The sequence below is a fragment of the Crocodylus siamensis genome, chromosome 2, assembly GCF_052110815.1.
Source record: "Crocodylus siamensis isolate JL-2025a chromosome 2, ASM5211081v1, whole genome shotgun sequence".
Classification (NCBI taxonomy): Eukaryota; Metazoa; Chordata; order Crocodylia; family Crocodylidae; genus Crocodylus; species Crocodylus siamensis.
The window spans coordinates 171187892-171204060 of record NC_143396.1 but is presented as its reverse complement, the minus strand read 5'-3'; the positions used below and the strand labels follow the sequence as shown (position 1 = coordinate 171204060).

General features: G+C 47.1%; 1 long non-coding RNA gene across 1 annotated transcript in view; it reads right to left on the bottom strand.

The window, feature by feature from the left end:
• LOC149871303 (uncharacterized) overlaps nt 1-1847 on the bottom strand; it is a 98503-nt gene extending 96656 nt beyond the window's left edge. Inside the window, exon 1 of the long non-coding RNA XR_016440522.1 lies at nt 1708-1847. This is a non-coding gene — a long non-coding RNA (uncharacterized LOC149871303). The remainder of the gene's footprint in view (nt 1-1707) is intronic.
• Between the last annotated feature and the right edge of the window lie 14322 nt (nt 1848-16169).

Here is a 16169-nt window from a genome sequence, read left to right as displayed (position 1 = left end):
TGTGAAGGAACTTGAGCCTCAGGAAAAGGCAGGTCAGCATAAGTGGAGTAAATGTGATGAATATGGACATCTGTTAGAACTATGGTGGCCATCAAGCCAGCAGAGCACACCTGAACCTTCCACATGTAAAGCAGGGGAACCATGGCAGCCAATGTCCTGCCTCTATGAAATGTCGTCAATACGTGCTCAATACATCCTGTATAAAGAGCCATGCCACCTCTACAGAGGCAGGCAAAACCCGCTCCCACAGTCCATACCAATCCGACCGTGGGGTAAAATTCCTTTCTGACCCCAAATATGGTGATCAGTCTGCCCCTAAACAGAGGGCAAGACTCTCTAGCCAGGAACCTCGCGCTTTGCTCCCAGCAAGAACATTGGCACACCCCAAAGTTCCCAGCCTTGACTGTAGCCAACACCCAATGCCTCTGAGGGAGGCTTAAAAATAGGGAATCTTCAGTCCCTGATTTGATTCAGCAGAGATTTGGCCCTATTCGGTGGCTGGATCTCCAAACCTGAATTGAATCAGGAGACCCTTTAATCTCTCTGAATCAAATTGGAACCCTCTGAATCCATTTGGAGAGATTTGGAAAGATTTGGCAATTTGGATATAGCCACAGCTTTAAATGTTCTTTCTATATATCTCAAGGTACCAAGCAGCTCATGAATGCCGCAATGGTGGGGCAGATGGAGCTTCCCACGTAAGTGTTGGGGGCTCCCCAGTGCACTTAGCAGCAGACCCAGAAGTGGACCTGAAGCACTTCCTGTCCACTTCCAGGTCCACCAGGGAGCGTGCTGGGAGGCTTCCCCATGCCCCCCCAGCTTGGTGACTGGTGCTTCCTAGGTCTGGGGGGGGCACCTAGGGTCCCCCTGTGGCCAATTGCCAAGCCAAAGGGACACGGGGGACCCCGCAACATGCTCAGCAGCATACCCAGAAGTGGACTGGAAGTAGTTCCAATCCATTTCTGGGTTCACCACCAAGCACATGGGAGGGTGGGGGCATACTCCTGTGGGACACTCCATCCGCCCCACCATCACAGCATTCACAAGGCGCACCTGGTACCTCGAGGTATGTGGAAAAAACATTTAAAGCTGTGTCTATGGCCGAATCACTGATTCCCTGAATCAGCAGTGAATCTTCAGATCTGGCCAAATCGAATCGGGGCAGTGATCCAAATCAACAAATCACCACGCCTTGAGCTGCTTGGGAACAGTTACTCGGTCTTAGACGGGCACGCCTGCACCATGCAGGTATCAGATTTAAGCCCGATTAGTTACTGCGCAGTAACAAATATGTAGACACCTTCCTGTGCAGTAACACTGTGCATGTGGACTGATTTGGGATTAACTTTAGTCCTAAATCAGTCTACACACAGCATTAATGTGCTTTAATACCTGCACAGGTAAACCCTGGCCTATTCCCACTTACTGCACAGTAATTTACTGCATGGTAACTTTAAACCAGCATAAATGTACATGAAGACATGTAGAAATTTACTAACAAGATCATAAATTATAGTGTAGCAGTTAACTATAAAACAGACTCAGCCTCCAAGGACAGGCTGATAAGACTCTGCAATGACCAAATCCTATTCATTTTGAAGTCTGAAGTAAGCAAAGATTTAGTTTTCCTCCCTATTAGTTACCATTTCAAAACAAACATGTAGCCAAAAACCAGTTTGAAACAATTAAGAGTTTTCTCACACTGACCTGATATCTTGTTTTCTTATACAGTGGAAAATTCCCACCTGCGATGGCATCTTGTCTGTAAACTATAAATCGCCTCTAACAGTTTTATTTGGGGCCTCTGAGCTTGCTCAGTGAGCCCAGCATGCTGAGACAGACAGCGACTCTTTGTCTTTGGGAATAGCTCCACAAGGGGTCACAAACTCCTCAACAGACATGCCCAGAGGTAATTTATCCATAATGGAATTTTCTAAGCAAGCTCAAAAAGGAAACACAAGGCACACATTGTACCCAGGTGGAAATTAGAAACATCAGTCAGTGTAAATATCAAGAATGACACACAAGAGGCATGAGTATTATTTTGGTGTTTAAAACTGAAATGGAATTTGCTGCATTCCCTTCATTCTAAAAGGCTACTTAAGCCCACTTTGAATTCTCAAAGTTAAGCCTTCAAACAAATTTTTCAGGTGCTGTTTTTGTTCAAACATGAATATTTCCAGACAGTCTAACAAATAAAAATGTAAGCTATTTCTGTATGACTAAAAGACAGTTGCTATATATATGAATGTGTTGATCTAAAGTTACTTTCTGTTGAATCTGCTAATGGCAATGAATGTTTGCTTTTACTTTATCTTTACAGTATAAAGCACTTTTTCCCATCCTTGTGGTTGGAGCACTTATTTATGCTCTGGACAAATATAAATGGTGACAAAGGTTCCACAAGATGGCCATGCATTAAATTAACCTGAAATTTTTGCTTTAATTGTGAGCATTTAAAAGCTGCTGGAACTCAAAATGGCTGCTTATATTGAAACAATGTGGGCTTATGAGAGCACCCTGGTGGGCTTGTCTATGCATATCAAGTGGCTGAAGCAGTTTTTTTTAAGTAAATGAGATTCCACTACAGAAATATGTAGCTGTGTTTCTAAGTTTAATGCAATAAAAATCATATAGTTTACTGCACAATCTTCTCACCCCATAAATGCCATCAAACAAAATCTTTAAGGAATTAATGAAAATTGTCAAAAAGTGTCTGGGACCCAGGCCACTGATTACTGCAGAAATGTTCGGTTTCTGTAAGAGAAATCAACTTGAAGATGAATTTATTTCCTCATTTGTAAAAGAGTTACAGAAGTTATCTGAACATTGCAATTGTAAGGATGGACTTAATGAGGCTCTGAGACAGGTTTTTGTGTGGCCAGGAGCTGTACAAAGGAAGCTCCTAACAAAGAAATAACTCACCTTTAAATGTGCTATTGAGGTTGGGTTAGCTATGGATACTGCAGCAAATGATACCATAGAATTGCTATGGAAATAGGAAATAATTAATCATTAAATATGCAGTGTAACAGCCAGACTTGGCAGCAGCCTGATGTGTGCTACTGATGTGGAAAAGGATAACATATCCCAAATAATTGCTGGTTGAAGGAACACTATTTCCAAAATTGTAGTTTAAAAAGGACATATCTGGCAGTGTGCTGTGCCAAGAGAAGTAAAGAAGAGTGTGTGGTAAAGAAAAGGAAATAAAAAGTTATACAGTATGCAATAGTGAGAGTCGAGCAGCTATTCTGGGTCTATATCATGTCAACAAGGATGACAAATGAGCCATCTAGCTGACATCCCAGGTTCCTGGCAAAACCATTAAAATTGAGTTGGATGTAGGCTCTGCAGTGTCAGCAATCTCATATTCCAAATATGAAAAAAAAACTTTTAAAACAGGGGTGGTCAACCTCCAGTATGCAAACTAGATACAGCACTGGCACTATTTCACCCCATCTGTTGGGCTCCCCACAGGTCTGAAAAGTTGGCTTCAAGTAAGTAGTGACAGTGCTTTTCTCTAGTGTCAAATTTCTGAACCATGTGGCCCAGATAGTGTGGTCCTGGACACTGGATCAGGTATGCAGGGGCCCAGTCCCAACAGGCAGGATCTGGTGCAGGACCTTGGGGTCCAATCCGTGTGTGCAGGGCTGGGCCCAGTCTACATAGAACCCAATCCATGCATGTGGGCTAGACAGAGGCAGCATGGGGCCCAGTCTGGCCTGAGGAGCAGTCTTGCGCCCTTCATCTGGCCCATGGAGCCAAAAGGTTGAGCCCCACTGTTTTAAAAATATTTAATTAAAGGAGACCCTTGTGTTTTTAAAAACATACACAGGAAAGATAATTCTGCTAAAGGGCTTTATGTAAGTACCTGTAGAATATAACAATAAGTGGCACCTCTTAGACTTATGCATCATTTAAAAAGGAGGGCCCTCTTTGGGGGTTCAGGAATGGATAAAAGAGATTCCTCTGAACTGGAATTGTATAATGATGCTGCAGGCACTTTAAAAGATCCCTGCAGAACCAGCCAAACAACACTTTAGATATATATTAAACCATGACTCTGAAGTTTTCAGGGAAGTCTCAAGAACTTCAAAACATATCAAGGCTAGGATGATGATAGATGAAAACACCCAAACCAAGTTTCACAAAGGTCAGCCAATTCTATAAAGCTTGCATGCCAAGGTAGATACTGAATTGGACTGCCTAGAGTGACTGGAGCACAGTTTTACCACGCTACCAGGGGGCAGAGATGTACCAAAATTGATTTAAGACAAGATTACTTACAGAAGGAAGTAGAAGTCTGCAGAAAGGGTTATATCAGTGTAATAAAGTAGTGCTTGGCATTGCCTCTGCTCTTGCTATATGACAGCAAGCAATGGATCAAGAGTTACAAGGTCTTCCACGAACAGTGTTATTTGGATGACAGCATTCTAACTCATAAAAATGATGAAAAACATCTGAGCTACTTTCATCCCCATTCTCCCCTTCACCCAGCCTGTCTCTCACCCACTGACTCCTCAGTTTGCATCTTCACTGACTGCCTGTCTTGCATGCAGCCCAGCCCAGCCTCTGGCTTCTTTATTTTTCATTCCATCCAGGAAGAGCAGACACCAACTGCAGAGACTTCCTCAGCCTGACGAAGGGTTTTTAAACCTGTAAGCTTGCTAAAAAAACATTTCCAACTATTTAAGTTGGTCTAATAAAACATATCAGATTCACCCAAAGAACCTTGTCTGCCAAAGAACATTTGAGAAATTTGAAGAGTATTAGAACCTCTAGAAGAGTACATGTTGTGAGCAAATTGTGCAACATGAAAATTTTTCAGAGTCAGTTGCTGATTGCAATGGTGTTAATGATATGCAAAATCTACATAAACTGCAAGAGAGGATTAAAGCAGTCTTAGAAGCCTCACAGCCAAAAGATGTTGTGAAATGTAGCTCTTCTCTAAGATTCATTAATTACTGTAGGAGATTTACCAAACCTAGCAACTGTGGTGTACTCTTTAAATTGTTTGCTCTAAAGAGACCATAAATGGGTTTGGTCACATGAGTATCAAAAGGCTTACTTAAAAGCAAAATGCTGATGAAATCTGATATTGTACTGGTTTAGTTTAACAACCGTTGCCAATCAAGCTAGTGTGTGATGCATCCTTACATGACATTGAGTTCACATACTATGGCTGATGAAACTGAACAGCCCATAGCATTTGCATCAGTTATAGCAACAGAATGAAATTATGTATGGTGTGGGGAGTAAAGAAATATAGCTAATACTCTTATGAGAAAAAGTTTACATTAGTCACAGATTAACAACCCATCCTACAAAAGGAGTGTCTGGGACAAGTGCAGCCCATATTAAATAGTGGGTGCTCTTTTTAACTGGTTACACTTATGACATTAAATACAAAACAAAGGCACATGGCCTTTCTCTCATTGGATTTTCTCATTCACCTGTGAAAGAACCTGATGTAATAGAAACAGAATCTACTCAAATCATTAATTTATTTCAGCTGGAGTATTCCCCAGTAACCTGTATGATGACTGGCCAAGGAATCAAGCAAGATCCTACACTGGAATAGATGTATGAATCCATCCTGAAAAATTGGAAATATACTGACACTCCTAATTTAGTGCTGTCTTATGCATGCAAAGATGAACTTATTATACAAGGATGTGTCATGCGGGGGAATTGTGTTGTTGTACCCAGCAAACTGTGCACAGGAATTTTAGAAGAGTTGTGTGTAAGGTACCTAGAAGTTGTAGAAACAAAGATATTAGCTAGAAGCGTTATATGGTGGCCCAGTATTGTTCAGCAAATAGAACACCTTGTTAAGGAATGTATGGGATACCAAAAAGCACAGAATATGCCCAAATCAGTGCCATTACACACTTAGGAATGGCCACACCCTCCCTGGCAACAGCTTCATATTGAGTTTGCAGGACCTTTTTCAGGGATGATGTATCTAGTAGTGGCAGATGCCCACTCCCAATGGCTAGAAGTTTTCTCCATGAAAACTGCTACAGCAGCACAGACAGTAGAAAAATTGTGATGTCTGTTTTCAAGGATAGGATTGCCAAAACAAGGGGTAACTGATAATGGCCTACAGTTCAGTTTAGATGAGCAGCAAAGAGCAGGTGGTAGTCCACAGGTCTCTCTACCTGTACTGTGGTGATGCTCAATACTGTAGGAAGGGGAGCGGGGACAGTGAGAGCATAACCACCCCGGGCACCGAAGTGAAGGGACACCAACAGGTGCTGCCCAAATGGGGTGGTGCGTGGGACAGAGCCAAGAGTGGCTCATTCGGCAGGGGTACGGGGGTGGTGGGAGAGCAACTCCCACCTCTGCGTGCACTCCTGGGAAGCACGAGGGAGCATGTGCCCCCTGGATCTGTGCACAGGGTGAGGGAGGGCTGCTGCTGTGGGTTTGCTCTGGGCACCAAATTTCCTTGCTATGGTACTGGCGATGCCCACTGCTTTGCAGATGTTTGCCCTGCAAAGTGCAATGGAACCCTGGGATCAGGGAGCTGTGAGGCCTGGTTGAACTGGAGGGGTCTGGACTGGAAAGTGCACACAGCCCTCAACATATAGCCATCCCACTGCCTTCCTCTTGAGAGCAGGGGCCATTGTGGGGTCATGTCACTTCTGGGTTGCCTGTCTCCCCAGATAGCAGGATTGTGCAGGCATATTTGACAAAAAAGTGGACACCCTGCTGCCCCACAGACCATTATGGCTGTCCCATTGAGCTTCAGTAAGGGTCACAAGTTTCCTTACCTAATTGTACTTTATGTCCAATTCAGAGCTAGAAGCCTTGAAGAGAACCTGGCTAAAAAAATTTTACATAGGCATAGATATAGATGTAGATATAGACATAGACATTCGGGCTGGAAGGGACCCTAGAGGATCATTGAGTCCAGCCCCCTGCCCCAGGGGCAGGAAGTCAGCAGGGATCATAGAATCCCAGAAAGATGAACATTCAAATGTGTCTTGAAGGCATTCAAAGTAGGTGCTTGAACCACCTCTGGCGGCAGTCTTTCTTATGTCCAGCCTAAATCAGTTGTGGAGGAGTTTGTGACCATTTGATCTTGTCAACCTTTGGGGCACTCTGGTGAACTAACATTCCCCCAGATCCTGATGAGCACCCCGATAAACCTATAGGTGGCCATCAGATTGCCCCTGAGCCTGCGCTTTTCCAGGCTGAAGAGTCCCATGGCTCTCAGCCTCTCATCATAAGATCTGTTTTACTGACCTCTGATCATGCACATGGCTCTCCTCTGCACTCTCTCAAGCTTCTCCACGTCATCTTTGAATTGTGAAGCCCAAAACTGGATGCAGTACTCCAGCTGCAGCTGGAGGCCTAGTGCAACAGGAGAATGATGTCCTGAGACTTGCTTGAGAAGCACCTGTGGAAGCAAGCCAGCATTTTGTTCGCTTTAGTAGCCGCAGCATCACATTGAAGGCTCATGTTCATCTCATGGTCAACCATGACCCCCAAGTCCCTTTCATGTGTAGTGCTAACCAGCGTAGCACTGCCGAGCCTATAAGGATGCTGCAGGTTTTTCCTTCCAAGGTGGAGAACCTTGCATTTTTTGGTGTTAAACACCATCAGGTTCTCGTCCGCCCATTTCATGAGCCTGGATCACCCTCCTGTCCTCAGGTGTGGATGCTTTACCCCAGAGTTTGGTGTCATTGACAAACTTGGCAGGTCTATTTCTGACACAAATGTCTTCAATATTGATGAAGATGTTAAAGAGCATAGGCCCTAGGACAGAGCCTTGAGGGACCCCACTGGTCACAGGGCACCATGATGATTGACTTCCATCAACCACCACCCTCTGGATCTGACCATGGAGCCACTTCCCCAGCCAGCGGATTGTGGTGAGGTCAAGGCTGCAGTTAGCCAGTTTTACCAAGAAGTGATCATGGGATCGAAGTCTACTAGTCGAAGGCTTTTTTAAAGTCAAGATATATGACATCAACCTCTTCTCCCTTGTCCAGGTGATAAGTCAACTGGTCGTAAAAGGAAATGAAATTGGTCAAGCAGGACCTACCCACAACAAACTCGTGCTGGCTGTCCCTCAGGATATTGCCGTCAACTAGTCTGTTAAGGATGGCCTCCTTGATAATCTTTTCCAAGACCTTCCCCAGAATAGAGGTCAGGCTGATGGGCCTGTAGTTTGCCGGACCTACTTTCTTCCCTTTCTTGAAGATAGGCACAGCATTGGCCTTCTTCCAGTCTTTGGGCACTTCACCAGACCACGAGGAGCTCTCACAGATCCATGCCAGGGGCTAAACTATGATGCTAGTCAGCTCCTTGAGTACCCTGGGGTGTAAACTGTCAGGGCTGGCTGACTTGAAGATATCCAGCTTGTCAAGGTATTCCTTCATGAGATCAGCTTAGATGGAGGGTAAGGAATCTCCCTCACCTGGGCATCCCTGTCCCACAGTGGGCAAGGAAGTCCCATGGGTCTGGTGAAAAACTGATGCAACGTACCCATTTAACAAGTTTGCTTTTTCATGGACATTGGTAGTCAGTTGTCCCATCTGGTGTAGCAGGGGTCCAGTGTTGCCCTTGCTTTTCCTCCGGCTCCTCACATATCTAAAAAAGGACTTTTTATTGTCCTTGATATTTGTAGCTAGCTGGAGTTCTGTCGCAGCCCTGGCTTTCCTGGTTTGCTCTCTACAGATCCGGACCAGAGCAAAGTATTCCTTCTTGGTGGTGGTTCCAGTCCTCCATCCTTTGTAGATCTTCCTTTTAAGACGCAGGCAGTCTGCTAGTTCCCTGGAGAGCCAAGGGGGCTGCTGTGCCCTTTTGCTGCCTTTCCTTCGAGACAGGATAGACTTTGCTTGCGCATCCAGGATTGCTCCCTTGAGGAGCAACCACTCGTCCTGAACTCCCCTTCTCTTTGGGTTGTGGCCCTTCAGGGCCTCACTGACAAGCCTCCTGAGCTTGTCAAAGTCACCTTTCCTGAAGTTGAGGACTTTTGTATTACTAACTGACTTGCCAGCTTTACGGTAGGCCTCTGCGAGTCAGCAGTGATCTGATCCAGCTTCGGATCTGGCTGCTTCAGATGCCAGGAATCCAATCCAGAGCTCCGGACTGGGTTTCTGCCTTGATCTGGCCAAAGTGACTCCAAAGCTTCGGAGCTGCCTCAGAGATCCTGCCATAGGGTATAATGCGGAATCAATGAAATATCTATACCTTGGTTGTTTTTTGTCCGATGTGGATGAAACTTGCAGGGATGGTAGCCTCTGCTGAGAGCATGAAACCTGCCAAGTTTCAAGAAGATCAGTGCAGGGGTTTGTGGGGAACTGCACCTCAAGCTGTGGACAAGCAAAACTCATGCCATGGGTGACACTGCATGTGCTAAGGCGCAGCAGGGTGACAGATGCAGGGATGGTGGCCCCTGCTGTGATGCCTTCCAGCTGTGAAGGAGATCGGTGCAGGGGGGCTCTGGGGCCCTGCACCCCTGGCTGCTGACAGACAAAACTGGTGCCAAGACTGTGTGGGTCTTGGGGCAGTTGATTGTCTGTATTGAGTCTTTCCTCTCCTTAGCCTGGTTTTGTAGGTGCTAATTGATGCTCATTAAGTTGTTGTGCAGTAGCTAGGTCCTGAGCTGGTCTCCAAGTCCCTGGTCCCCGAGTGAATCATGATTGATCGATTGGTAACTGGGAACACAGCAGCTTAGCAGCCAGGCCTGCAGCAGTGTCTCCCCCCCCCGCAGACAGACACAGTCAGTCCCACAGCACCCATGGCACCAGTTTTGCTTGTCCGCAGCTTGAGGGGCAGTTCCCCCCAAACCCCTGCACCGATTTTCTTGAAACTTGGCAGGCTTTGTGGCCTCAGTAAGTGCTACCTGCCCTGCAGTTTTCACCCCCCCGGTCCCCCCCCCCAGCCCCCCCCCCCCGTGTTGTAACACACAGCCGTGACATGAGTTTGGCTTTCAAGAATTTGGAGTGCCGTTCCCACCAAACCCCTGCACCGATCTTCTTGAAACTTGGCAGACTTCATGCTCTCTGCAGAGTCAACCATAATTTCATCCAAATCAGACAAAACACAACAGAGTTGTAGATATTTTGTTGTTTCCCCAATATACCCTATGGCCGGATCTCCGAGGCGGCTCTGAAGCACTTCTGGAAGCCGAACGAGGCAGCGCTGTGACCCAGACATACTTCTTCAGACCCTGAAGCATCTGAAGCTTCTCCGGATCCGAAGCTCTGTCCAAATCCTCGCACAGCCCTACTTTACAGTGGATAGTGCAGGTGATCAGCTCATGGTCACTGTCACTCAGCTTCCCTTCAATCATTAGGTCACTAATTAGGTCATCCCTGGTTGCCAGTACCAGGTCAAGCAGCACTTTACTTCTTGTAAGCCCGTAGACTTCCTGCGTCAGATAGAGGTCATCCACACACGGGAGAAATCTTTGCAACTGCTCGGATTTGGCTGCATGCTCCTCCCAGGAGATGTCTGGGTAGTTAAAGTGTCCTATGACAACCATGCACTGGGAGTGCACAGCCTCAGCCAATTCCCTGGCAAACTCCTGGTCAGGTTCTTGATTTTGGGTGAGAGGTCTGTAGTAGACTCCTACCATTGTGTCCCCTGTGCCGTGTTCCCCATGGATTTTAACCCAGAGGGTCTCCAGTTATCCACGCTGGTTGCAATATCGGCTTGCAGGGACGCATAGCTCTCCTTGACATAGACAGCTACACCGCCACCCCTTTTGTACTCTCGATCCCTCGTGTACAGGATATAGCCATCTATACTTGTGGTCCAGTCCTGGGTGGAGTCCCACCAGGTCTCTGTTATCCCTATGACATCATAGTTATTTGCGTTTAGGCAGGAGGACAAGTTCCTCCTGTTTATTCCCCAGGCTCCTAGCATTTGTGTATAGGCACATGTGTCCCCTTGGGGGGTCCTTGTCTTGCCTACATTTTGTTCCAGGGCTGGGGCAGGGATGGGATCCCTTGAGTGCCTTAGACTGCTGGCTTTGCAAGGGTTGCTCAGCAGGCCAGCAGCGGCAGTAGTCTCCCCATCCCCATCTGTCTGTAGAGTATAATGCCCTAACCAGTATCCATGCTCCCTTTTCAACAAACTGTTTGAAAGACTGGGGCAAAAATGTATCTTTACAAAGTTGATCTGAGAGGATCATACAAGTTGATTCATATTTCTGTGTCCAGGGGGAGGGATGAATGTAAGATAGCATACTGCACCTGGTATGGGTACTGTGAATATCTTCTTATGCCCTTCAGACTCGTCAGTGCTCCCACCACATTCCAGCACTTCAGCAACAATGTTTTTGGGATGCCTTGAATCGGTTCATAGTGGTCTTGCTGGATGATGTTCTCATTTTCTCTGAATCTGATGAACAGCATGACTAGTACATCTGCTTTGCTCTAGCATGGCTCCATCAGAACTATCTGTATGTGAAACTGGAGTAACGCAAGTTTGATTGCACCACTGTGAAATTCTTGATATATATCATCAATCCAGAAAGTCTGGGACTGGACTCATATAAAGTAACAGGTGGCTGAATTGGTCCCCTCAAAAGGTGGATAGGATGTCCAATGGTACCTAGTTTTCACAAACTTCTGCAGATTCATCTGGAAATTTTTCAAGGGAGTTGCTACCATAATGGCATTTGACAAAAAGGGGTTCCAGTTCCAATGGTCCCCAAGAGCTCAATCTGTATTTGATCACCTAAGGAGGCCTTTACCTCTGCACCAGTCTTAGCATACCAAGACAGGGCCCTCCCTTTCACAGTGGAGACAGGTGCTTTTTCAACCAATCAGAAAAGAATAGTCCCAGTGCCAAGGGACTTAGAAAACTGCTGCATTCATGTGCTTTCAAGGCCCAAAATATGACCCTTATTTAGATCAACTGTGACATCTGGGAGTAGTAACTACTGGCCATCAAGAAGGCCTTCTGAGAGTGGTGCTTCCATTTGGAGAGAACTCAACACCCTGTATAGGTCCTGACTGACCATAAGAATCAGACATATGCATTTCTGCATAACAAGGAATCCCAGCCAGTGACCGATTCCCTGATTTCTGTTCTTTTCCAGATTAATAAAGGCTCCACTTGAAACCTCCTGTGATTCTGACATGGCTCCATTTATAATTACCCTTTGCTTGCAGCAATTGAGCTAGTTGTCTATCCATCTTATAGTAGGTTTTCCAGCCCACATTTCCCTAAATCTAACCAGTACAAGACAGGCACAGTGTGGTAAAAAACAGTAATGAGAGGAAGAAAAGGAAAATTGCCAGAGGTACCAGATGTACAATTAGCAGAAGAAAAGAAGCTAATTATTGAGAGACCAAGGCCTATCAAAGGAGAAGAAAGTCACCTTAAATGTGTAAAAAGAATTTAGGAGTCAGGTAGACTATGTAGTAGGACCAGGCCCCAGGGTGGCTATGATGCCTCCCCATGGCCACATGGCTCCTGCTCCTCTCTGGCTCCTTGAGGTACCCTCCACTTTTTCCTCACTTGCCATGTCTTGATGTAACTTATAGTGTACAAGGGGCTACCACTAAGGTCCCAAAGTGCACTTCAGTTTTTCAGCTAGCTGATCCTCCTCATGCCCAACCAGTGCCAATATTGCCTCTCTCCGGTGCTCACCCGCAGTGCCAGCTCCGGCACCAATCACTGTGCCCTCCCAGGGCACCCAGGAAGCCCCCCACTCCACTGGGGAGCTCCTAATGAGGCGTCCTCCGTCCCCTACAGCCTCTCCCAGTCCTCCGGTTGTAATAACAACCAAAACCAAAATCTCCCCCTCCTGGATTACAACACAAATACAACTTCCAAGCCAACCTGGCTCCCTTTTACGCGTATCCTTTTCAGGGTTTCCTCCACCCGGTATCATCAAGCAGACACTCTCCAGCCATCAGGCCTCTCCGCTATGCTCTGTTCTGCTTGCTCCAATAGAGCTCCCTCTTCCCTGGCTGCCAGAAGGGAACTGGCTCCGGCCTCAGCCTCTTCTGTTTATATGGGCCAGGCCCCGCCCCCTGGCTGTCAGCTGACCCAATCTGTTGCCTAAGCAACCTTCAGCTGTGCTGTCCTGCTGATTGGCAGCCAAGCCCTACTCCCAATGCCAGTAGCAGGAACCCCAGTGCCCTGCTACATATCTCCCCCTCCTGGGGTTGAGCCTCCTTAGGAGTGGGCCCTACGACACATCCCCCGCCTTAAGTTTCGAGACTCACCGTGGCTGCTCTTCACTTGCCGGGATGTGGCATCCCTTGAGAGTTCTTCTCGGGGTCTCTCCGTAGATTTCCACCAGCTCACAGACTGTAGGCGGGGGTTTTTAGGCGCCCCCAACTTGCCTTTTTTCCAAGGCGCACCGTATGGGATTTCTTGGGATATACCCGCCATAGGTAGTCCCCCCACCTTAGCCAACCCTGGCAAATTTCCCTCTCTGCTGGCTACGTTTCTGTCGGCCCTTCAAAATTTCCTTTCGATGCTCACCTTCCCGGGTCCTTTCTTCCTGATGGTTTGCTGGGTTCTCAGTTTTTCCCTGTCTTCTTGGATGTCTCGGAGCTTGCCCCATATCTCCCATTGGCACTTTAGTGCCCTTCGGGCATCTTCCTCGCTCCAGCATTCAACTCTTCCCTGGCCAGTAGACTTCCCTCCGGGCCCTTCATAGATTTTCACATAGGCCACTCAGCCTATTTTGGCCTCGAGAATCCTCCTCAGGGTCTGCCATCTGATGTCTGGAGGCAGGCCATTTATGTACAGCTGCAGTCTCTTCCTAATCCCAGGTGTTCTCTCAACCAACAGCTCCCTCCTCCTTCTATCCAGATCCTCAATTCTTCTGTTTTGGGCTGGACAGTCCTGCTATTCACGGCATCTCTCCGTGGCTTCTGCCACCCTGGATTGGGGTTTTTCCCTGCCTTTTCTATGTACCTTGGATAGGAGGTCTCGTTCTGAGGGGAAATATCTTCGTCGGTCCCTGTTCTTTCTTCCTCTTTTGAGTTATTTGTCTCTGGCTGCTCAGGCTCACGTACAGCTCTTATCCCCTTACTCAGCTGTAGGGAAAACTCCCTCAGTTGATCTCTTAACTGATTCATTTCGCTGACGTGGTGATCCCGCCATTGTTCCCACCTAAGGTCCCAGTCCTCCTGCACCTCTGACAGGATCTCCTTCTTCAAGGCCTCTAGCTCTCCTCTTATGAGGCTCTGTTCTTTAGGGCCGCTTTCTAGCTGTCCTGGCTTAGTTCCTTTTCTTGAGCCCCCAGGATCTTTAGCAATGGGAAGACATTCTCTCGTCAGGTCCTGCACCAGTTTAGGCTGGGCCTCCTTAATGAGTGCCTCTACCTGCTGCAGTGTTTTTATGAGCAGCTCCCTCTCCTCACACTCCGCCTTAGCGGCCTTCACAACCTTGGCTAATTGCTGCTCCAGGTTTTCCACTCTCTGCTTCAGTAAGTCCCTGACTTTTAAGGCATGTACTTCCCGCTCTGCTAAGACTACCTCCTTTAGCTTCTCTGCTTCCCTGATCTCTCGAGCCTCCCGGGCCAGCTGGGTATTTGCCTCCAGCAGCTCCTGTATCTTTCCCCCCTGAACCTGCTTCTCTAACTGGAGTTGTTTCTTTTCTGCAACCAAGCCTGCCTCTCTAGCCTGGCCATCTTTTAGGCAACTCTCCAGGGACTGACTTTGTTTACTGCAGCGATCTCTTTCTGCTTCCAGGTCTTGTACCCGCGATCTTAACTCTGCATTCTCCTTTCCTTGTTCCCCTAGTTCTTCCCGCAGGGACTGACATTGTTCCTGTAGCTCCTCCTAATTTTTCAGGAAGATTTTTACTTTCTCCATCTCCTGCCCTACTATTGTATTCTCTTTCTCTATTTGGGCCCGGGTTTGGTTCCGCTCTTCCTGTAGCTGTCTAACCTCCTGTTCAGCCTCCAGACAGCCCTCCTGCCACTTCTCTCTGTCCGCCCATAGCTCCTCTATCTGTTCCTCCTGGCTACATATTTCTTGTTGAAGGGCCGTTACTAGGGTTTTAGCCACTTCTAACTTTTGTTGGACCTCCCGCTGTTCCTTTATAGGGATTGTCCCACCCTCAGGAGACTGTACCAACCAGGCCACCATGTCCGCCTGCATCTCCTGCAGCTTTTTCTCCCTTTCCTGACCTTTTTGAATTTCTTGGGCCAGCAACCTTTCTATTTCCCGAGTCTTGTCCGCCTCCGCCGCCATTAGGCACCTGATTTCTTTCGCCCCCCCTTCTTTCTTACTCGGCGACAGTTGCTGTTCTAGCGTCGCCACTTTAGCTTTGGCCCTCTTTCTCTGGGCCTCCGCCAGAGCCAGGTCGCGCTCCAGTAGGGCTATCCTTTCTTTCATTCCTTCCATTTTTAGTAGCTCAACAAAATTCTCCAGCCCCTGGCCGTCCCTCATTTCCTTGTGAGACATTACTTGCCGTACCCTTATCTTCCTTGGGTCCAGACCTCAGTCTTTCCTGCAGATTCCTGGCAATGGGTATCTTCCCTTTGCACCACCACTGAACTGTGGCACTCTTCCTTTGCTACAAACATCCGTCTATTTAGCCCTGGGTTCACTTTCCCCTCTACGGGACACGGGTTTCCGGCCCGCGCATGGCCGGTTGTTCCCGGCCAATGCACCACTTTGTCATGGGGCGGGCCCAAGGAGCGGCCGTGATCTCCCTAGCGCCTCCTGCCATGCCAAGCTGGTGATTCAGCACCCTCTATCTCGCCCGCCACGTCTTGGTGTCATATAGTTTTATAATGGAGGCTGCCTTAAAATAGGCAAAAAATAGTAAAAATACTCAAATGATATTGTGGCATTAGTCCTATAATCAGTACAGTTAATTGTATATAGTTTCATAGTTTCATCTTTTAATCAGATGTGTAAAGCAATAACTGGTCTTCTTAACCATCTTGATAGTGCCTCCAATACTTCACTGTCAGTCATTTCTACACCTAGGTTAATATTACTACACCTGGGTGAAGGTTTTTAACTAGAACTAAAATCAGTCTGCAGGGCTGTGAAATAGAAGGTAGACATTACCAGGAATGACTAACACAGACAACAAAACAGCAGAAGGGGCAGTTTGATTAGTGGAACATCAAGACCCATAAAAAACAAGGTCATTAACACTGGTGGAGTGGAGAGAGATTAGAAGGAATCAGGTAGATGACAATGAGCCATCAAGTCAATTAACTCCATCAG